The sequence below is a fragment of the Micrasema longulum genome, unplaced genomic scaffold (assembly GCF_059751315.1).
Source record: "Micrasema longulum isolate JH-2025_06_02 unplaced genomic scaffold, ASM5975131v1 h1tg000614l, whole genome shotgun sequence".
Taxonomy (NCBI): domain Eukaryota; kingdom Metazoa; phylum Arthropoda; class Insecta; order Trichoptera; family Brachycentridae; genus Micrasema; species Micrasema longulum.
The window spans coordinates 669443-694585 of record NW_028277810.1 but is presented as its reverse complement, the minus strand read 5'-3'; the positions used below and the strand labels follow the sequence as shown (position 1 = coordinate 694585).

The 25143-nt window shown below is 34.7% G+C and overlaps 1 protein-coding gene and 1 long non-coding RNA gene across 2 annotated transcripts in view; both read right to left on the bottom strand.

The window, feature by feature from the left end:
* Positions 1-25143, bottom strand: part of LOC148280121 (uncharacterized) — a 153891-nt gene that overhangs the window by 93059 nt on the left and 35689 nt on the right. The gene's annotated exons all lie outside the window — the stretch shown is intronic.
* LOC148280122 (uncharacterized) lies at positions 7145-9215 on the bottom strand. The gene is made up of 2 exons (XR_015822694.1): positions 8707-9215; positions 7145-8642 (listed from the first exon to the last, which is right to left on the bottom strand). It is a non-coding gene; the product is annotated as an uncharacterized LOC148280122 (long non-coding RNA).

Genomic DNA, 25143 nt, shown 5'->3' with positions numbered 1-25143 from the left:
GTTTAGTAGGCAATCCTTGTTACTAGGCAAAATGTTTGATGTTGTGGGAGAAATGGTTGACAAAAGGAGAGGAAATGAAGGGAGGGGCTTAAGTTTAATAGGTGACCATTGCAATCGAACATCGTATAATGGGCTATATTGAAGAGTTGTTTGATTATTGATTAACGGGATATTATTTTTTAAAGCCTTGCTAATGTGAAATATTTTCATTTGATTTACTTTACATGCTACATTAGCTCATCACCTCGCTCTTCACTCTAACAGTTGCAAATAAATATAAACTAACGTGTTGATACAACGTATGCTTTTAGAAGCTGACACCAACACGCAGTGATTATAATTATAAATTTTTAAGTATTGTGGATAGGAATTTTAAAAACGTGATGGGGCGGAATGAAAATTTGCTTCCATAAGGACGCGTCATATGATTTACACAAATATTTTTATTTGGGGAGCATTTTCAACGAGTCGTAAATAACTCAACAATTAGAAAATAGCAATCAAGTTATGTTCCAACCTCGAAACTTATCTGTGGAGACCGCGACGCTAGCCCCGGGACTACAACCCGGTTAGTGTTATATTTTTTAATTAATTTTATTTATACTAACAATTTAAATATATACATGTTTAAGAGAGAGAAACAAATAAATAAAATAAAAACATGTAAATGCCCTGACGAAGAGAGGGTAACGTCTCAAAACCGGTAAACACATAAAAGTGGAGAAGTGGCTATATGTAAATATTTTCTGGTATTTTTTACCATCTTAGAAGTGGGTTATTTACCCAGGGATGAGATTCTGGATTTTGTCGCGGGGGCAGAGAAGAAACAAATTTAGGGATTTTATTTTTTTGCATGCGAATACACTTTGCTTCATATAATGGCCACACTGATGATTAAACGTCAAATTGTGTATAAAACTGCTTCAAAAACAGAAATAAAATTAATACGGTTCGGTCAATTTAACTTTGTATTTTGGGTAACGCTTAAGGTCGCACTAATTTTCAAAATAAAAATCATGATGTTTGGTTTCACGTGTTCACATTTATTAGACGTTCAATCATCAGTGTGGCCATATATAAATATTAAATTTATTTATTATACCTACTTATATATTTTTATCTGAATAAACTAAAAAGTGTAAACGCATGCAAAAATAAAAACCCCTAAATCAATCACTCTCTAGGAGATAGAGAAGATTCAAAATATCAGCCTTAAAATAGTAAAATAAAAATAAATATTTTAATTAATACATGCATATTGTACATGAAGTATAACAATTAGTTGTCGATTTAAAAAAAATAGATTAATTTTTTTTTCGTATTTTATATTTCTTTTTTTTCTTCTTATTTTTGTTTTTAATTTTTAACTTGTTCATAAACGTTTTGAATATTTTATTTTAGTTATTTCTTAATTTTGATTACAATAAAGTACTGTTATAATTATTATAATTCGTATATTATTATTAAAGTGTATAAATATAATGTATATATATTTGAAACGTAGCTTTAGAACAGGTATGTTTGTATCTAGTGAAGCTATTGGAATTATTTTCTTGCAATTCAATTCAATGTCTAATGCATATTTTGTTTTATTTTGTATTGCATGTATTTACTATTATTTTTTGCCAAAAAACGCCGTATTTTGGCACTGAACTTGAACCTTAAATAAATCATTAAATTATCTAAAAACCGATAAATTTATTTTAATATTTGACCACTTAAAATTTCTACGCGGATATTATTAGCATCCTGTTTACTTCCGGCTTCTGGTTTATATTCCTTATCGATAGATATAATGTTACTTTACGTATTAAAAATTGCGTTGTTTACCTCAATTAACTTTTAATTCAATTTCCGTATGCATTACACTTAATTTGCCTATAAAACCGGGTTCCTACTAAATACAACTGTAATCTAAGCTTATAAACACGATTTATAATTTATACAGTAAAAAGTACTGTGTAAATGTTTCAAAGGGTTTCGCTTGACGTTATTATAAACATAGAGAAAGTAAATAAAAATAAAATAATGGATATTTAGCAAATATAAAAACGCACGAAAAGAAATGTTATCTCATGAACGAAAACGATAAAGAAATGTGACTATTCAACTTCGTCTACTGGAAGAATTTCTGTTTTAGTACCCCTCGCCCTTATGCGGGGCTGTATGCAGGCTTATCTTGTCACAATTTCGTTTCGTAAGTTCGTTCGTTCGTCATATATCCACCTCATTCAATACTTACTAGTAAGAATATTACAAGAAGAAATTCATTCGTGTATTTTGTTGTTAAATATCAAAAAGTTATGTTCAGAAACGAAAACATTTTTTCAAATTATAAACATATTTTGACATAAACATAATATAGATGAAGAATGATTGTCCATCAAAAGTAAACGTAAAGATTCCTCTGTAGGTTTGACGAATAAAAATTATGCTTTACTGTTCGATGACCAATTATTCCGTTATGCAACTAGTAGGATTGGTGAAACCAAGAGATCCTTCAGACTTTAGGTTCTTCATCATAATCTTGAAGTGAGCTCTGATGAAAACAAAAGCAGATGGCACGATGCTGCGTAAAGCATTTATGAGCCCGACCAAAGCATAAAAAAATCTCTTTTGGCTGATGTATTTCGGCCAACTTGTAAAGGTCGCCATTTTGTTATCTCTATTTTAGAGCCTTTGCTGTAGCTTTAATTTTCGCTGTTTTTTTAAACACTTCTCTCGCCGCTCTCTCAATTACTCTGTACATCGTTTTTATCCTCTTTTTTGTAGAACTCATTTATTATTATTTAAAACAAAAGATATAATGGGTTGTATAATTTTTACTATAAAACAAAGATATGTTCATGAAACGCACACAAAAATAAAATAATAAACCGGACGTCCGTTTCATTGTGCTTCAATGAGTACCCAATGTGTCCGTTTCATTGAACTCTTTGAAATCTTAAATAAATTCGAATATCTTAATTACTCTCAATGAGAATATAATTACAATATAATTAATTCCAATCTTGACTTTTCATTTGGCATGGAAAAAGTAACTCTAAATGTTACCGCTGCGCGATTAAGGATGCGCAATACGATTTCCCTACCAGTATTTAATAGTAATATTGAGAATTGTAACTCATCTAGAATCATGAGATTGTATAATGGTGTGAAACAGGATTTTGGTATTGATGTATTTAGTAATGGTCCAAAATTGCTTGACTAAAATATTTAAATCATACCTCTAATAATTGAAGAGCTAAACTATACATTTTTAATGAAGCAGTTAAAATTAACATGTATCAGTGATTGAAGGAAAATTTCAGATTTAGTGCTGCTTTTTAATTTATTAAATAATGTTATTGATAGGCCCGAACTTTTAAATTGTGTGAATTTTTATGTGAGACAGCGTGGGACGAGACAAAATACTTCTTTTGCTGTTGATTTGCTTAGTTCAAATGCCAAATACTCACCTATTCCACGGCTCCACATGTTAGCAAGCAAACTTGGAAACTTAGATTTATTTCATTTATCTTTATACAAATTAAAATCATTACTTTTTAATCACTTCTTTTCTAAATTATAAAAATGTACCAAGTGTTATACTTGTTTTACTGTTTATGCTATGACACATCGCCTCTGTTACTTCAATACTTTTTTTTAAACTCTTTATTTATTGTTAATCTGCTGCATACCTATGTTATAATTTTTTATTTAATTTTCCTTTATTATTTCTTTATTTTCTGCTGATTTTATTTTGTGTATCTTTATTTTCTATACTTGGGTAAAGGTGTTTTGTTTCATTATGATTGTTTTTCAATACTCTTTTATACTTTGTCCAAGGCGTAAGCCGTCGAAATAAATAAATATTATGTTTCGTTCATTTGTTTTGAATTGTTCAATACCCTTATGAATTAAATATATAATTTATCGTTACTTTTTTAAAAAAAACTATTATTATGTATAAAATGAGTTATTATTATTACAAGTTTAAAAATTATGAATATCTGAGAATTTTTTTATTAAATTGTATAAATTACATCTATTTAAATGAAATTTTATTAAAATTAATCTAAATTTAAATAAATTGCATTTATTTTATAAATTATATTACGGTAAATTTAACATTTTAAATTTACGTTTTGTGATTATTGGTGTTCACATATAATTGGTAAAAAATGTTTACAGTTATTTTATTAATTATATACATATTGTTATATATAGTACTGTTTGTGAACTGAAAAAAAAAGAATAAATAAAACATATTCACTCTTTAATGTACCTTATAGTACCAGTAATTGATATTTTAAAATATAATATTAAAAAACATTAAGGCTTCCGTTTTTATGGTTGGTAAATAGCCACAAAAAATACTTTAAATGCATACAGACGTCTTCATTATACAACGAAAGCCGCACGAATAACGTACTTCTGTGGTGTAATATGGTACTTAGTACAATCAGAAATAAGTCATAAAAATATTCAAGTCCAGACAGGATTCTAGAAACTTCAATTGTCCGTTTCATTGACACTCTCCCCTACTGTGTATGCTTTCTGCGAGCCTTAACTACGCTCGCCTACTTTACAAGGCATCAGGTTCTCGGCATCCTGGACGTCCGCTGCTGACTGTGTGTTAGGAGTTCCTGTCAGAACTGCGGGACGCGAATCTGACTCGGAAGGGATGCACAGGAGCTGCCATCTGACAGAGATGCCTGGAGGCTCTTTGTGGACACCATATCCTCCATGGAGTTTCGATGATGATATCAATGCAGTGCCATTTGCTACCCAAGGTTAACGAAAACTTATTTACAATACTGCGTGGCGAAACTGCACAAGTCAATTATTACCCATGTATCTGCATCCGAAGGTCGATTTTAAGTTATGACGAATTCCAAATAATTACAATATCATTAGGTATTTCTATGACGAATCGCACCGTCCCTCAATTACATAATATCTCCATTAATAATTTGATTAAGGTCTGGAAATTTCATCATAGAATTGATTCATAACCTCAACTTTTTGTGGGTGAAAATCTCTAGATCGAATTAGTCACCATTTTGTAATCATTCTCACAATATTTGTGTCAAATATTTAACATGCGTGTATGTTAGGCATAGCATTCTTCATACGCATATGCCAAAATGATGGATTACATGATTTTTTAGATCTCTGATGATATCAGTATATCAAGATTAATATTAACTACATCTGTCAAGACTGTAAAAAAATCACTCTTTAAATCACGCGGATAATAGAGCTTAGGATAATAATATTTTTGTTTCATTAAATATAAATTATTCTTTCTCACACAACCAACATTAAATTCCTTTAAGTTATTATTTTTTCAACAATGTTTTGAGTGTGTCAAAATGCAAATGTAGACAGGCTGGATTTCCTTCCTTGGAGTTATTTATATCTAAATTGGTTGCAACAGAGAGGGAAAACTTTTTGAGAAGAGAATGTAAAAGTCTTGGCATTTACATCCACATTTCCACAATGCTTCCATCTGTTAACTTTTGTGAAATAAAAGAGCTGAAACCTTTATCGCGGTGGTGAGATTCATTAGGCCGAACCAATTCACCTACTAGGCAACGCCTGAAATCAGTCATCCAATTATTATACTTCTTCTTATACCAGTTAGTTTAATCAACAAGGTTTTGCGCATGTCCAAATGCTTTTATACATGCTGGATTTCGTTCCTGAATGTTACACAGTGTGCTTTTTTATATAATTAAATTCCCTTCTCAAAAAGGTTTCCCTCTCCGTTACAACAAATTTTAATAATTATTTTTTAATGAAATTTTTATTAGTGCATTTCTTTTCGCGATCCCTTGGGCAAATGTTTTCTTGGAAAATGTCATAAATTGAACCAACAGAATGCACTACGTAACGGCCATATAGTTGAGGTGAACATTTTTTGTCGGATATACATCAGTTTGATAAAAAAGAGATAGCAAATCACTATACACGTGCAATAATCCATGTAAGAAAGTGATATACATATTTCCTTAGTTGATAATATTTACTTCTCTGTTACTCGTAACCATAGAAATGACACTAGCTGGCCGCTGTCAAAATTTTGGAAAATGTGCTTAAAATATAATTTATCCCACAAATTGGATTGTATTTACATAAGAAATGATTTTAATTTATTTACTAATATTTTTTTTCTTACAAACTATAATTAATAATAAAAATAATGTGACCTTACTGGGTTTCCCGTGTCGAAGACACTTAACAATATAATTTTAATTAAATATTTTTACATTTGAGAATAAACAAAGAAGACCAACGTAATAAACAGAGATAATTAACAAATTGTTCAGACAGTTTTAAACACTAGGTATTTATGTACATCTTTATTATTTATATTACAAAACGCACAATGAAAGAACGAAAACCTAACATAAGCTATACACTTGTGGAGCAGTTTATTTAATATTGGTTTGGGCGAATGAGACAATCCATTTTACTTCTACCTAGCTCCACTATCCATTTTTTATAGCCTTTTTGAACATTTTCTCGTTACTTATTGTTTTAATAGATAGTGGAAGTAGGTTATAGATTTTAATTGAATAATACTCAAAATCCTTTTGTCCAAAAATGGTATTAGTTTGTAATTGTTTATATATATGATTTGTTTTTCACAATAAGGAAATATCACATACTACGAATACCGATAAAAATATATAAAATGATTTAGAATAATTAATTGTATTTTCAAAATCAATATGGATATTGTGGAGAAATGCTTTCATAAAAAAACAATAAAACTATGTTAGTAGAAAAACGCGACGTGACGTCAAGATTCGTGATATTGTTCTACACAAATTTCAATGGCAGGGAACAAATAAACATGAATCGTGACGTCTTAGGGGTGTGGCCAATGGAATTACGGTTTTTGCGGGAATTAAAAATTACAAATTTAAAAGAATTTTTTGTTACTAATAATTAGCAAAAAAATATTATTTTTACTGGACAGTATTTCATAGACCTTTATTACTTTTAAATTGTAATAAAAAAACGTGATATTTCCCTATTGCAAATTCCAATGCAATCCAAGATTTTTTCCCCCCACGACTCCAGATTTGGGCATAACATCGCGTTTGATTATAGTGACAATTCGTTTTATAGAATTTTTTAAAATAATTATGTATTTTTATTCTTTTAAACGCAATAATAACAATTTCACTGCAACAAATATTCGCTTATTTAATTTCAATTGGCAGTTTTATCTCACTTAAAAAACACCCGATTTGAGATTTCATCCGTATTTACCGAGAAGAATTGCGATTAAGTAACATCACTAATCATTCAAATTTCTATACAGTAATAACTATTTTTTCTATGTATGTTTCGTTCTTGACATGTATTCGTAAGTTAATTCACATGAAAGTTTATGTCAGAGATGAAAACAATGGTGTACTCATATTCGCTATTTGTGCACCTGCAGAAATGCAGTTTGCAGTTTCCCAATGACACACATATGAATATCATGTACGTAATTGCATTTGCAATGTTGCCCGTAGCTTTAAATCACTTTAGGTGTGCGTATGTAGTACTTGCTTATCTACTGACTCACACTAGTAAAAAAGTACTTAAAAGAAAAACTATAAGTTACGGATATCTAAAATATTGCGATAACGATATATTTAGAGCAGACTGGAAAACAGGAGAACTGAAATAAAAATTACTACTCTCCTAATTATTTTGAAACTGCGTAAGTTAGCTGAATTTTGAAAACAGTCGCATGGTACTAAACCCAGTGACCGCGCATGCGCAAATTTAGCTCTTCAGAAGCCTAATGGAAGCAGTTTAATCAAACCGATTCATCTAAATTTGTCGCAACAGAGAGGGAAAACATTTTTGAGAAGATAATATGGAATTTTAGGCATTTACAGGGCTTATAACCTGTCATTAGCTGGTTTGTGGCCAATTTGAACACTGTGTAACATTCATCATTCTACCGACGTTTAAATGTCCACATTTCCTCAATTCTTCTTCTCCCATCTGTAGACTTTTATGAAGTAAAAGAGCTGTAACATTTATCACGTGGGTGAGATTCATCCGGCTGAACCGTTTTACCTACTAGGCAACGACCGAACAAAATACTTCAATTTTTATCGGGAGGAAATCCAACGTGTCAACAAACATTTGGATATACTCAAAAAACCTTATTTTATGGGACTCGTCGCACATTATTTATTCAGTGTGTATCAGTTGAATTTTAAAATAAAATGCTTTTTTTTCAGAATACGGTTATGAAATTTAACATACTTTTAAAAATACAATTTATAACATTTCTTGGTTTACATTTTAACACAAAGGTTTTTAACTTTTTACCAAGCTCTTTCTTGTACCATTTTTAATATAATTACCAGTTTTCAACAATCATTTTTTTATACTTACGCACCCACACACACGCACCCTCTCCCTCATTCATTCCCACATGTACCCTCTCCCTCATTCATTCACACATACACACATTCACGTACACATGAATACAAACGTCACACACATACAATTACGTAAACTCTTTTCTTATATATTATGTGTCATTAGATTTACAGTGGATTTTTTATGAATATTTATGAAAAAAAACATAAAACGGTTTAATCAACAATTTTATTTTATGTTATTTGGGATTTTTACAGCTATTAAGTAAACAAAATAAGTCGAAATATATTAACAATACTAGAGCCAATTAAAAAAATCCACTGTAAATCTAATGACACATAATATATAAGAAAAGAGTTTACGTAATTGTATGTGTGTGACGTTTGTATTCATGTGTACGTACATTGTGACTGTTTTTTAACGAATTAAAAGCTAAAATCAATTTTCACGTTGATATTTTACCTTGAAATATAACTCTTTTACGCTGAAATTGTTGCTTGAAATTGCTTGTTAGTTTATTTTAATTTACTTTGTTGAACTATCTTTGAATCTAAACTATAAATAAATTCAGATACATTATTGATGTCATAATAATATATATTTATCATCCGCAAATCAACATTTCATCGGAATGCAAATTTCAGCAGCAACATATCATTCCTTATTATGTACAAAGCCTTCACACCCACTTTACATTAGTACAATGCCTGCTTAATTTATGATTTTATTGTTAAATACGTCTTCCGAAGTGGGTGGTGTCGTAAATTATTCAATAAACCATTTAAATTACACAATATTCAGCTTAAAAATATATTATTTGATTTGATAACTCAAAATCAAATGCACCCACCTGCGAACATTTAAGGGTAACTATTTAAAATTTATCTCGCCAGCTCAACCATCTGAATCCTTTACGTCTTCCAATACGTCTTGTTGAAAGGCGTTATTTTTTTAACTTTTCGCAGCAGAAAGGGAAAACAGTTTTTGAGAAGGAAATTTGGTAGTTTAGGCATTTAAAGGACTTATGACTAGTATTTGACTGGTTTAAGTTGCCACTCTACACACTTTGAAACATTCACCAGTACAGTGATATGTTTAAACATCCGCATTTCAACTTTTCTATTTGGTGACTTTTGTAAAGTAAAAGAGCTGAAACCTTTTTTTTATTTTTTTTACTAATTCATATTTTTTCTCTTACAAACTAATTAATAAAAAAAATAATGTGACATTACTGGGGTTACCCGTGCCGAGGACACTTGACCATATACTTTTAAAAAAATATATTTTAACATTTGAGAATAAACAAAGAAGACTAACTTAATACAAAAATGATTTACAATAACAATATTATGTGGAAGCCTCTAATTCGGAGGTCAAGAGGTCTCGGGTTCGATTCCCGACATGGTTCATATGAAATATTTATTTAAAAGGGTGTTTTCACTCCAGAATATTTCATGGTCCCTGGACTGGTACCTGAAACGTAAGGCTGGTCATCTTAACTTAATGTAAGATAAATGATCAAGATACGCTGCGATTGGTGTACCAATGCAGTGCCCTATGCACCATTAGGTGTGGAAAGGTAATGATGACGATGATGATTTTACATGTTCAATTTCAATTAGTCATTCGTCGTTTACATTAGCATTTATTTTATGGCATTTTATTGCTAGATTCAAAATGAAGAACTTATTGTAAATCGCTAAGATCAACAAAATATTATTAATATTTAAAGCATTAACTTTGTGGTCAAACATTTTACTAAATGTTATTAAATATTTGTATATAACCACTTACTGACATTTCTATGTCTACCGGTTTCGAGACGTACCTGTCTCTTCGTCAGGACACCAATTAAACCAACATGCAAAACCCACTATATACCTTCACTATAGTTGTTGCACAAAAATATAAAACCAACACGACATGCATTTTAATAAGCAGTAATAAGTAAGCAGTATCAGTGCATGAGCTTATTAAAATGCATGTCGTGTTGGTTTTATATTTTTGTGCAACAACTATAGTGAAGGTATATAGTGGGTTTTGCATGTTGGTTTAATTTGTGTCCTGGCGAAGAGACGGGTACGTTTCGAAACCGTTAGACATAGAAAAGTCGGTAAGTGGTTATGTAGAAATATTCAACGAAATAATTTTGAATCATTTTTGTTTGTAGTCAGTCAAAAAAACAAGACAGGAAAAAAGTGATAATGTTGTTAAGAATTCTTCGCTAAACAAAGGAAAAGTTTAAAAGGTTAACCTTTTTTTTAACTAAAAAAATAAACTTTATTATTTTTTTTTTTTATGAATTTGAGATTTTTTTATATTAATATAATAATATAAAATAAGCGTACCACGAGACGGACTTTTCTTTACTCGATTTCCTTTACTATCGTTAATCAATGTCGCGTTATTGAAAAATACATTTATAACGAACAATAAATTTATTGTGAGTGTAGGCACACGAACGCCTTTTGTTATAAAAATAGTAATGCAATTTGTGGGTAGAAAATCTCACATACCAAATCTTCCTCCGAACTTGAATAGTTATTTTTAAAGTATTAGAACTTAAATATCAAGGATCATAAAAATACTAAGCCTACGTGTTTTGTTTCTTATTTATCAGACATTTTAATATTCTATCTTACCATAAAAGTTTCGCAAGTTTTTTTACCAGCGATATGTGGGAACTAACCAGCAGCGTCACTTGTTATTATTAATTTCATTACGTTTTTATCTAGTTTCCAAATAGAAAAATATATTATTTGTGGACGTAAGTTCCGTTTTAATGTGCTTCTCGTAACGAGCTTAGGTCATGGGCCAGGTAGCAGATCATTATGCTCTGGCAAAAAGTTCTTGGTCAGCACCATGCGAAGGTGAAAAAAGGGTACTCGCAAAGGTTTGCCTTCGACCTAATAAAGCTTATTCGAAATCAAGTGAGGGTTATCACTCGAGCCCTTACTGGGCACTACAGATTTAACAAACATCTTGCTAGAATGAACCTTTCCGAAACTTCTTGATTCAAATTCAAATTATTTATTCACAAAGTAACATAACAAATAACAAAGGATTTAAGACGTTAAATTGGAACTTTATATCAAACCAAGAACCCTTGAGCAATGGTTTGACATTATTAAGGTATAATACTCTCTAATAGCGAGAGTATTTGCCTCTTACGCATAGTTTCACTAATGTGAAAGATGTCGATCTCCAAAGTGATAATGTTCAGCTGCTTGACTGCTCTTCCAATCGGCATGACCAAAGGCAGGTTGGTTCTGGAAACTGGGAGGTAAAACAGTCTGTGCTGACGCTGTTGGAGATAGTAATCAGGAACATAAAAAATGATACTCTCTAAAATGGCCGAGTTATCGATGAAACCCCTTAACAGTCTGAAAAAATGGGTCAGTGTAGACCCATCCCTTCTAAGTTGCAAACTATTGGTCCCAAGCATACCCAAGAGGAACCCAGTGGGATAGAGCCACGGATAACTACAATATTCTCTCATGTAGAGATACCTCAGATTTTTTTTCTGAACCCTCTCCAACATGAGGGAGTATCTCGCTTCGTGCGGACTCCATATCACCGATGCACTTGATGTAGGTTCTACAATGCAGATGAAGAAACACCTATACACATTACATGTGAATGTGATGCTTTAAATCATAAAAGGAGCCACATCCTCGGGGGACCACTGGTTAAACCTGAGGATGTTAAAGAGCTCGCCCTTCACCTTATAGCCCGGTATTGTATAGATCTGGGCTTGAAGGGGGAGATTTAGCAAAATGTAAACTCTCGCTTTCCACACAGTAGTCAGGTTTTTTATAGACCCTGGGCTTGGAGAGCGAGAACTATTCACGGGGACCCGTCACAATAGATCTTCACAGGTTGCAGTGACGTCAGGAGCTTAAATAGCACTGACCCCCACCTTTAAAAATAAGAATAAGTTTCGTCCGTTTTTTTCCAAATTTAAAAATGTGCACCAAAAGTTTAAAAAATGGTAAAGGTTCTGCGTCTTTCGAAATCTGTTCTACAAGATGTTGTGTGTGTTTTTACGTTACATAAATTATTCTCTTTGATTACAAGCCTTCAAAATGGAATGTTAAGTAGACGAAAAAGAGCATTTTCGTCATTTTTTTCTTCCGTTCGCGTTCAATCGAGGTAATTAAACTTCCCAAGCTGCTCGCGATATTTGCGCAGTGTACGGTGAAGATGCTATGAATTATTCACTGAGTTTTTGTAAAAAGAAATTATAATAAAACCAAAAAATTAGTCAAAAATGTTTTTTCCTTAATTTTTCTCCTTTTTTAAAAAAATAAGTACATATACCTACCAACTAATACCGCGCAAATAAGCGTAATGGGACCACACAAAATATTTGTATTCTAAATGGCTCCAAAGAAGAATTTATACAATTGTTTTAAATAACAAAATAGTTTTTAACAAAGATTTAATGCGTGCCAAATCAACCTACTTTTGACAAATTTAAATAATCGTATATGTTATTTTTCCGCAGATCATTTAAAATAACATTATTCAAAATATTATAATCATTCTATGGTTGAGGTGATCTTGACCCAAAATGTAAAATGAAAAGCTTTCTTTTGACGCTCAATCGCCAGCCATTTTCCACGGTAATTGCATTCGTTTGAAAACATTACAAAATGTCCGCATTTTGACAACCGAATCTAAATATATCAAAATCATTTATGAAAGTGGTTATTTTATTGTAAAACTAAAAAAAGATAACTGAATCGGGTTGTGGTCCCGTGGCTAGTGTCTCGGACTCGCGGATCGAAGGTCCGTGGTTCGAATACCACTCTACCCCAATTAGATTACCATTTTCAATAGAGAGTTATTTACATCTCGTTGAAAATGGCCCTCAAAATTAAATATTTGCGTAAATTATAAGAACGCAAATATTTCTTTTTTTTAAAAAAAAAGTACCTTTAAAATAATGTTATTACAAACAAACTATCATGCCGCTACCACGCAGGGGTAGGCAGAGAGGATAGAACGCCATATCACTATGTCTTTGCAACAGACCTCGCTTTCTCTACATCATACATCTTCTCATGCACGCGCGCCGATTATTCAGACTTGTACATGTCCATCTTAAGTATTTTTTTTTTAATCAGATATCAGTATACAATATTACTACTGAATACAATTTTTATATTAATTAAATACATATATTTACATTAAAGTTTCCCATTACGTAAAATAAAAAAAACAATTCACGTGTACATAATGGGGTGTGACGTATTACAATAGTTTGTTTATTTTATATTTAATTAATAATATTTTACGGATTACATAAATTACAAAAAAATATACAAACGGTGTTTTTAATCAGTGCTACCCAAAGAAAAATGACTGATGGACTTGATCGTGTCATGTCTTTCTCGGTCTTCCTCGTTTTCTGCATCCATCAACATTCGCATCGTAAATCCTTTCAGCCGTTCTTTCGTTGTCCATTCACTCTACATGGTTTGTGTACGTTTTATAATATTAACATATTACAACAGAGATGAAGAACATTTAAGAGAAGGTAATATAGAAGTCCAGGCATCTACAGGGCTTATGCCCCGTCAAGGGCTGGTTTAAGTGGCCACTTTACACACTGTGTAACATTCACCATTCTGCCTATATTTGAACATCTATATTCCTTCAATTCTTTCATCTGTTGATGTTTGTGAAGTTAAAGAGCTGAAACCTTTATTTATGCGGGTGAGATTCATCAAATTGAATTATTTTACCTACATACTAGGCAACGCCTGAAAATATTATTTTTTCAATTTCTATACTTCTTCATGGACCAGGTAATTTATCAATAATATTTTGAGTTTGTCCACATTTTTGTAGACAAGGACTGGATTCAACTCCCTGGGGAGCTGTTTATATGAACATATTACAACAGAGATGAAGAACATTTAAGAGAAGGCAATATAGAAGTCCAGGCATCTACAGGGCTTATGACCTATCAAGGCCTGTTTATGTAGGTAGGAAAAAATGTATGATCATTTATATATGTTTTTTTTTGTCCAAGAATTTTTTTTGAATAAATAATGTTACTACCTATAACTTTTGAGTTTTATATTTCTTTGTGTCCGGGCAGATGAACAATACAGTTCTGTGTGAAAGAGAACCAGAACCCTGAACGAGTGTTAACCGACTTGATGGCTGCTCTCGGGTAAAAAAAAATAAAAAAATAATGTCATTTCATAGAACAAAACAACCAATTTCCTTCGAGTACCTATTAGAAAACTCCAAAATTGATGTAGTCAAATCCATCAGAGATTTAGGAGTTGTTTTGGACTATAAACTGACATACAACGAGCATAAAGATAATACAGTAAATAAATCACTGAAATTACTTGGCTTCATGAACAGAATATCCTCTGATTTTACTCATGTCCGTACAATCAAAACTCTTTATTGCTCAACTGTTCGCCCTCTTCTAGAATATGCCTCCGTGGTCTGGTCTCCATTCTATGTTGATCGCATAAATCACATTGAATCAGTCCAACATCGCTTGCTTCGAAAAATAGCGTGGATGCTTAGACTAGAGAGAGATAATTATTCTTATGCTGAAATAGAGTCAATGTTAAATATTTCTAGTCTACAAAAACGTAGAACTAATATTGACTCCATATATATGTTCGGCATACTAAATGGTATAATCGATGTTCCATCATTACTGGGATAAGTAAAATTCAATATTCCGACTCGTAGATTGAGAAACAATGAAGTACTGTTCATCGATCAGCATAGAACAAACTATGGCCTAAATTCTCCAATGACCCGCCTTTGTCGTATTGTTAACTCAAGACAGGATCTGGACTTTTTTGGTTTAAGTTTACAACGATTTAAACGAGCACTAAATAAATAGTCCAGATCTTGTCTCGATGTCCCTTATGTTTGTCAATGCTTCTTTCTTTTTTCTTTAAATGTTTTAAACTACTCTTTTATTGTAATATTTAAACCTTATAAATTGTATACATGGACAATGTCCGTTAATAAATAAATAAATAAATAAAACCCGAATAAGGAAATCGAGTGTGGATAAGTCCGCCTCGTATTGTAGCGGTTGGCACGTTCGTTTTTTTTAGGATTTTTTTTATAGAAGCGTATACAGTCTCTCGTGAATGAATGAATTACTGACCTTAGTTGAATCATAGTAAAGTCCAAGTCACTAATTTCTAGCATTTATCGTGTGTTGTGTCTATCAATCACTCTAAAAATGTTTTTCTTACCTTCACGCGATTCGAGGTCAAGAGGCGCCACATTTGCCGTAGTGTTTTGGTGCTTTATGCACCAATAAGCATTGATAAGGAAATGAAGAATATGTATACGGACCTGAAAAAAAAAATATTTGATTAAAAATATTACAATAGAAATACAGAACGTGTTTGAGAAGGGAATATATTTAGGTACATTTACTTGGCTGACGATCTTTTATTAACGTCATTCCGTAAAAAGTCACAATGACTTATCACGAGACGTAGTAACTTACATGTAGCTCAATCACAAAAGACTATCGACGTGCTAATGAGCGACGTGATAACAATTTCTCACCATGGCTGTTTATCGTATTCGCAATCACAATGCAACATCCGTGAACACGTAATATTAAATGTCAAAATATTTACATTTTGCGACGTATAATCCTGCAGCGCAATTACGTATTTGAATTTAACCGGTGTAAATATGGAAAATATTTCTTAACCGCTATTTTTATTATTTATCTTGCTATTCATTTCATTTAGCCGGCGGTTGGCAAGCCAAATGTCAAGAAAAGCAGTCGCCTTGTAATTGTAATTAAATTTTCACTCTTTTGTATTAGACACTCCTTACTATTTTGCAAATGCTATATGTTGTATTATTTTTTATAGTAAACGCCGATTTTTCGCCAGTGAACTGTATTTATTTACGAAGAAAATAAAAAACAAACCGACACGAGCGTTGACTTGAGATTACACACGCGTTAACTTATGACTGCGATAACTTAAGCATGTTCATTATTGTTCATTGTGATCGCTCAAATGCTTAGCATGTTTTTTTTTAAGCACGTCGACAGTTATTTGTGATTGAGCTTATGGTTAGAATAGTATAGGTAAGAAGGACAATGAATGATAACAGTGAACATTGAATCAGTCCAACATCGCTTGCTTCGAAAAATTGCGTGGTTGCTTTGACTAGAGAGAGATAATTATTCTTATGCTGAAATAGAGTCAATGTTAAATATTTCTAGTCTACAAAAATGTAGAACTAATATTGACTCCATATATATGTTCGGCATACTAAATGGTATAATCGATGTTCCATCATTACTGGGACAAGTAAAATTCAATATTCCGACTCGTAGATTGAGAAAAAATGAAGTACTGTTCATCAATCAGCATAGAACAAACTATGGCCTTAATTCTCCAATGTCTTTGTCGTATTGTTAACTCAAGACAAGATCTGGACTTTTTTGGTTCAAGTTTACAACGATTTAAACGAGCACTAAATAAATAGTCCAGATCTTGTCTCGATGTCCCTTATGTTTGTCAATGCTTCTTTTCTTTTTCCTAAATGTTTTAAACTATTCTTTTATAGTAATATTTAAACCTTATAATTTGTATACATGGACAATGTCCGTTAATAAATAAATAAATAACAGGACAGAAAATGGAGTGATATTTTCAAAGAAACGGAAAGGCTATTGATCTCTATTAATAGTCCGGCTTCTCTTGAATGGGTTTTCTCTTCATTAAGCAAATGCGAAGAAGTTCTTGTAAAGGTCCTCAGCCAAAATGAAAATACACTCCCTTTCCCAACACTACTCAGATAAAGACAGGGAGGAAACAAAATCCTCAATATATTTTCTACATTATTATGAAAATAAAACTTTGTTACACAATTTATATTCTTTTACAATATCGCTATTACAGTTTCGGAAGAGCACTTCTCCCGTTGACGGGTGATATAAAACTAATATAGTAAATACAGAATATTCTTCTCGGTGTCATTATAGAATCTATTAAAAAAAACAAACGAATTAATCAGTGATGGAACCTAATGGGGGGTTATTCCACTTATGTAAGGTGTTAGCATATTTATTGTCAATTGATAAATGCGTTTGTAGTGTCTAGAGTCAATTATTGTAATCGTATCTATGCAGGTCTACCAATGAACAAAATGACTCGCCTACAATCTGTATTGAATGCTGCAGCGAGACTGTCGATGTCGAAGTTGTTGACTGCTGAGTTGTCTAAAGTACAGATACGGAAACATGATCAATGAGGGAAAGAATGTTAAGTGGAATTTAGTTCCATAAAATCTAGCACATAAGTGGAAGTTACAATAATTAAACCTTAGTTTTGGTATGTGGGAAGACATCCGCTTGGCTAAGAGGGTGTTAACAGACGTGGGTCCATGTCATAATAATAATAATTTATAATAAAGTGTTACGAAGTGAATGCTGATTCAATTAATAATATATTAGTGGCGTCTTTGATACCAAACTTCTGGTGAAGCTCAGATTTTAAGGATAAGTATAATATGCGTAAATGTTAAGTAGTACCTACAGTAAAAAACACAGAACTGACCATGTTTATTTATTTATTATGGATAACTTATATAGCGCCATTTTCGTAATAAAATACCTCAAGGGCGCTTTACATGGTGATTCTATTGTTAAATTAATTTAATTGAAGCTTTTAAATTTGTTATTTAATTAAAACAATTTATTTTGTTGTCACGTGCTACGGATTTATTCAAATGATTTAGAGAACAAGTGGGTTTTAAGTTTTTTCCGAAACATCACTTCACTTTCACAGCCTAGCACATCTGCTGGGAGAGCATTCCATGCCATAGGGCCTGCGACCGCAAATGCGCGTTCACTAAATTTAGTGCGCTGTTTGCGTAGAGGTATAATAACTTTTCCTCTCGCCGTAGACGTAGCTGATCTAAGCGTGAGACGCCTGTCAGCTAGTTCATCTGGAATGCATAGTTCCCTTAGATATTCCGGAGCTGAGTTGTGCAGTGACTTATACATAAGCCAACAGAGTTTGTATTCGACCCTCTGTGGAAAACGTAGCCCGTGTAGTTCCCGAAGTAGTGGAATGATATGACTGAACTTAGAGATTCCGAAAATAAGTCTCGCTGCGGCATTCAATACAGATTGTAGGCGAGTCATTTTGTTTATTGGTAGACCTGCATAGATACCATTACAATAATCGACTCTAGACACTACAAACGCATTTATTAATTGACGGGCGGCATCAACCGGCAAATTTTTGCGTATGCATTTAATTTGTCTCAGCTGGTAGAAGCATGAACTTATCGTTCTACTCATTTGAGCGCTAAAGCTAGGGTTTCCTAGGACAGCGGTGTCCGTATTTTAACGGCCGTAGTGAACGGTGATGCGGTGGACAGCCGTCGTAACGGTGACTAGAGAGTGGTTTCCTAGGAAAACGGTGTTAATAAATGTTATAAAAACCGTTTTCCTAGGAAACCACTCTCTAGTCACTGTTACGACGGCTGTCCACCACATCACCGTTCACTACGGCCGTTAAGATACGGGCACCGCTGTCCTAGGAAACCCTAGCTTAAGAGATAGGTCAGAATTGAGTAAAACTCCCAGTAGTTTAACGGTGGGTAAAGCGGTACTCCCTACATTAGGTAGAGCCGTATCCTGGTTAAAATTCTGTCGTCTGGCTGAAGCCACCTACAGTTGTTCAGTTTTGTAGGCATCTTTGAGCATTTTTAGGCATCTTTGAGCATTTTTATAAGAGTTGCTAGTTTTATATCTTCATAATGTGTTGATATAATGCGAATTAAAATACGTATTAGGTACTGGTGAAAAGCAATGAATGCTTAGTGAGGCTCAGCCTCAGTTGCTTCATATGCTCCTTCGTCCCTGTAATATATATTTTGTACATTTTAGACACGTTCAACGTCCATTTAACAAACATGTCTTACTTTATTATTATTATTATTATGGATAACTTATATGGCGCCATTTTCGTAATATAATACCTCAAAGGCGCTTTACAAAGTGATTATTTATTTGTACTTTTACATTGTTTGTATTCTTTTTTATACAGAATAATGTTCCCTCACTGGGGTGTCCCGTAGGGCAACATTTTACAAAATGTGAAACATGCCTAAGATTAGCTATTTAACAAAGTTAACATAATAATAACAATAAAAAAACGTAGTTAATCCAATTAACGTAATTATAATTAACATAATAAACAATAAAAAACAAAAAATATTCATAAAAAACATAACCAATTTATACAGACCAATTAATAAAAAATTCATAAACAGTGCATACATTTAACCTATTTGGCTTAATCCACTCATCGATCCGTGCGCAACCCACCTCCACTATCCATTTCTTAATAGCAATTTTATATTGTGAGAACTTACTAATTGTCTTTATGGACAATGGAATGAATATATTTTTTTTGCAGCATCAGGGTGGAGAATCTAGTAACTCTTGTATTTGTAACAGAAGGTAGAGAATAATATTTACGTGCGTAAAGTAACAAAGTTTTTACATAAAGTTGTTTCATAGATTTGACATTAAGATTTTCAAATATACCGAGGGAGCTAGTTCTGATTGGGACTCTTAAGATAATTTTCAATAAAGCTTTTTGTGCAATTATTATTTGCTTGATCATATCATCACTTTAAATTTGTAATTTAAGAAAAAAAATGTACTTTGCCTTCACATGCTTACATTAAACATTCTGTCTATATTGCATCATCCTTTTTTCTTAAATTATTTATATCTGTTGATTTGTTCTAAGTACTAAGTGTTCTCATTCTCTATTGTAAAATTTATTTAATTAACTGGGTTCTATATTAGCTCGTTTTTAAACAAGAAAATAATGATTTATTGTACATAAAGAGACACACAAGACGATAACATAATATTAACCAAAAATGCTGACATACACAAATATAATATTTATTTATTTATTTATATATACGCCCAATGGGCATTTTAAGGACATATTTATTCATAGAAAATTATTATAAAGAAAATAGAAAGACACAATGGTTTATAGTAGACTTAGTGGGAGTGGAAGTGGCAGAGAGGTGTTTATAATTGAATTTGATTCAGTGATCGTTTAAATGAAGACAACTTGTTATCAAAGAAATCAAGACTGGTATGTTTGTTGGCAGATCTAAGAATTCTGGTCATAAGGGAATGAAAACCATAGTTAATTCTATGGTTATTAGTATGAAAAAGTCAGTTTTGTCTGAGGTTTCTAGTTGGGATATTTAATTTTATTGGGCTCAGTAGTTCAGGCGCATCAAAGAGTGAGTTGATTATTTTAAATCGGACTAGAAGATCAGATTTATTTCGACGGTCTTGAAGAGAAGATATATTTAAGCTAGTTTTTAACTCATTGTACGCATATTAGTTTCTGGATAAGCCCAACCTCCAGCTGATCTTTTTCAAAAATCGATGTTGAACTGATTCAATATTCTTGATGTGAAGATCCATAATATGGAGACTAGATAATAAAGGAATACTTTAGGAGCGGCTAATTTTCACTTATAAAACTTCAATGTTTTTTTTTACGTTTACAGGATCGAATAAGTTGCAGCTTCGAATACTTGAGGGTCCTCAAAACTTAGAATGGAAGCATACATGAAGAGCTCGCAACCCGCCTAGGAATTGCTCGAGCAACTTTTAAAATGATGCGTGTTGTCTGGAACTCCAGTCTATAGTCTATACTCGGTCAATACGAAATGCCAATTATTCAACTCCTGTAAATTGCTAGTACTCCTATATGGGTGTGAATTATGGCACCTTACCAAAGCTCAAAACAACAAACTTCTAAATTTTGAGGGTAAGTGCTTGAGAAATATATTAGGCTCGATTTAACAAACATTGAAGTCCGAGAACGGACACATCCGCCTCCCATAACGAGCGTCTTGAGGATGCGGCGTTGGACCTGGCTTGGACACGTGCTGCTCATGCCTCAGGTAGGGTTGCCAACCCTTACAGGAGTTTGAGTTGCACCGTAATCTTTGCCAAGGGAGGTCACGTTCCGTGAGCTCCGTTAGTGAAAAATTTACAAACAGCGATATTAGTGGTTTTTTCTGCGTTTTTTTATATGTGTTATACATCGTTCGACTCGTGTTTTTTATGCGCGTCTAACAGTGTTTTTAGTTTTTATGTACGTGTTTTGTTTTGTTAAAAAATAGTAAAAAAGTGTTTTTTCGCGTTAAAAAGTGCCGTTTTTTAGAACGCTGCCCTTATGGTAGCGTTTATCATAAATATTTTTTGCTCATTTTGTGCACCGTCAAAAGACCTTTAAAAAAGTCCGCGGTAGATATATACTACCACCTACCGTTTTCGAGACAGACTGTTTTTTCACTTTGCCACGTGGTTGTGAAAGAATCCGTTTGTCACGCAACATAGTGTTGTGATATATAAATCTGCGCGGATTAGTAAGACGAACTCAAAACTAGTTTCATAACTTAAAAAAAAGTGAAATTTAGTGACAATACTGTGTAAATAACTAAAAATTGACCTTTTTTGCTGAACGCTCTTTTTGTGGTGAAAGATAGAATTGTGCAATAAACACTATTAGACGCGGCTCGACCAGAGGAACATTTAAGTCCGCGACAGCACATTTTTATCTTTTATGGTTCGGAAGTTATTGCGTATTTTCGGTTTTATACCTACGTTGGTTGAGTGAGAAACCACCTGTGGGGTCCCACAGGGTAGGAGGTTTGGGTGCGTTGTTTCCTGGGGCGTTCTCTCGACTGTGCAGTCGATTCTTCGTGTGCTTGAGGAGCGTCCTTCACTTTTTTGCCCTTCCCTTCCCCTTACCCACGGCTTTCGAGCACTCTTCCGTCACGTAGGTGGCACTCCGCGAACCTGAGGACCAGCTAGCTTTTTCCGGCTGTGCATCGACGCCAACTAGAGGACTCACCCCCTCTTAGCGGGTGTTCGGTGTATCAGTTGCGGGCGGAGGGTACGTGAGCGAGGGAGTTACCCCCCAACCTCTCAAACCACTTCGCTCCCGGGGTAGTGTCAGGTTTGTCCGGCTGCGGGCGGGGTTGCCGGGGACAGGTCGTCGGACCAGAACCGGTTATATTTCGTTCGCGGTTGTGAGGCTATATCCTCCTCGGGCTAGGGTTTAGTTTTTGCGGCTGCCCTCGGTTGGCGGGAAGGAATTTATTTTTCTTTCGGCCATTCTCGAGGTTTGGTTACGGGTTGGCGCGCAGGTGTCGAGTACCCACTCTAGTCCTGCAGTGACCAGCTTTCGCTTAGATTAGATTCACCGGTCCTCGTTAAGGTCGCATTCCTGGTCGACCACCTCAGCTGCTTGACCTGTTTTTACTAACAGGATCAAATCAGCGCAGGTGATTGGACGGTTTCCGTCGAGCGTTGTTTTACCTCACCCGGAATCTCCGAGTGAGGGTGTAGACACTCCGTCTCCAGCTTCCAGCTGAAGAGGGACGCCGACGTCCTTCCAGGTCCAATCCCGACCGCAAATCAGCAGCTGGGAATGTCGACGCCGGAGAGAAAGGCCACGGCGACGCCTTCGCCTGCAAAGAACCCCTTCGAGACGTCAATTTTGACGCCTCGTTCTCCCCCTGTCATTATTAGATCGAAAAGCAGCCCGGAACTGAAGATCAAGAAGGACCAGCCGAAGAAAGGAAATCCCGTCATGGAAAAAAAGCCCGAGCAACCCAAGAAGCTGCAGCAACTGAAGAAATCGACTCGCCAGACCCAAGCCAAGGCAAAAGAGGCAATCCCGAAGACAGCCGATACAAAGGAGCCGACTCCCTCTTGTTCTGGGACAACGTCTCAAACAGCACCAAGGTCAAAGGCACCAACCCCTTCGACTTCGCTAATCGCTTCCCAGAGGACCCCCCCGCCCACTTCGAGCCAGAAAATAAGCCAAGAAAGTAAGTCAGAAGACATGCCTCTCGACGCCATGTCTTTGAACATGATAACCCTTTCGACCAAAGGCTTGCGCATGGTGGACCCTTTGAAAGGGAATATTACAAAAGAGACCCGCGAAGGCCTGATGAATCTGTTTACAGACATCATCGATTTGGCCTCCGCGATGTCCAGAAAATCCCATCAGCAAGAGACGACTTACTTGAAAGAAAAAATCGCTCTGATGCAGAGAAGTGTCTTCGCCAATGCTCCATCTTCAGCCAGTCCGAAAAGCTATGCTTCCATGGCAGCATCAGGATCCTCCCATGTTGTCATCATCAGTTCTTCGGACAAATCCAAGACGAGCTCTGACATCATGGCTTCATTGAGGCAGGATGTCAGACCATCCGTCTTGAAGGTCGGAGTAAGTGCCATGATTCCAGCTAAGGATAACAAGGTTATCATTAAGCTCCCAACGTCCAATGATGCCGAAACTATAAGGGCTGCTCTCCCAAGGTTGACCAAGGGAAACCTGGTCGCCAAGGAGGGCAAAAGGTTAATGCCGACAGTCCTGCTGAAAGGCATTGAAAAAGAAACCCACGATGAAGACCTGATCGAATACATTCTTCAGCAGAATGACTCGATCTTCGAGGCCGCGGGGGAAAACAAAGACGCTTTAAAGTTGCAAAGGTCATTCCGCAACAAGAACAGTGAGCGTTTGAGAAATGCCGTCCTACTTGTAAGCAAGGAGGTGAGAGAAGCCATGATCAGCCAAGGCCGAATCAGCATCGGTTATCAGAGGGTGCAGGTCGAAGACAGCTGCCCCTTAATGCAATGCTACAAATGCATGGGCTTTGGTCATTCTGTGGCAAGATGCCTGGAAAATAAAGACCGTTGCTTGCATTGTGCAGGAGACCACAAATCTATAACCTGCACCAAGAAGGACAAAGAAACCGATTATCGATGCTGGAACTGCATCAAGATGGCTAAGGGTAAAACCGAGGCATCTAAGCACAGGGCCAACGATAGGGAATGTCCCTATCGAATCAAAATGATGATGAGAACTATGGAGAGAGTCAATTATGGCTAGCTCCATTCTGACAACCACAACCGGGATCCATTCACACATCGCCGGCGCGACTAAAGTTATACAATGGAACCTGGGCCGCTGCAAAGCGGCACAAGAAGAAGCACTGGCCAACAGACGGGGGGCGGATATACTGCTGCTTCAGGAGCCTTACACGGGCAACACAGGCAAAATTAATGCATCGGGAATTACCGTCTATCAATCGGTAACATCATCGCAGCATGTCTGTAAAGCAGCGGTTATAATCTGCAAACCCAATTTAAATGGAATTCTGTTGAGTAAATACAGTGACTCTAATACAACGCTGGTTCAAATAACAACTGACGCCGGACCCATGGTAATCGGATCCATGTACGTGGAACCAACCTCGGATGTTGCTCCCGCACTAGATAAACTCAGGCTCCTGGGAGATGTTCCCATTCTCATAGGAGGTGATCTTAACGCCAAAAATGTGTGGTGGGGAAGCGCAAGAACGGACCGAAAGGGCGAAAAAGTTGCAGATTTCTTGTCTGAACTTAATTTGCACACCTTGAATGAAGGTAATCGGCCCACTTTCGAGGCCTTTCGCGGTCACCTCCACCTCAAGAGCGTTATTGACATAACATTCTGCTCTTCAAGTCTGATAGACACCGTCGACAGATGGAGAGTGGAGTCTAACAATAACCATCTTAGTGATCACAATCCTATATACTTCGAAATTTCAGCCAGAATATGGAACCCTACGGAAACCAAAACGGCCATTTATAACAACAAAAAGGCCAACTGGGAGAAATTT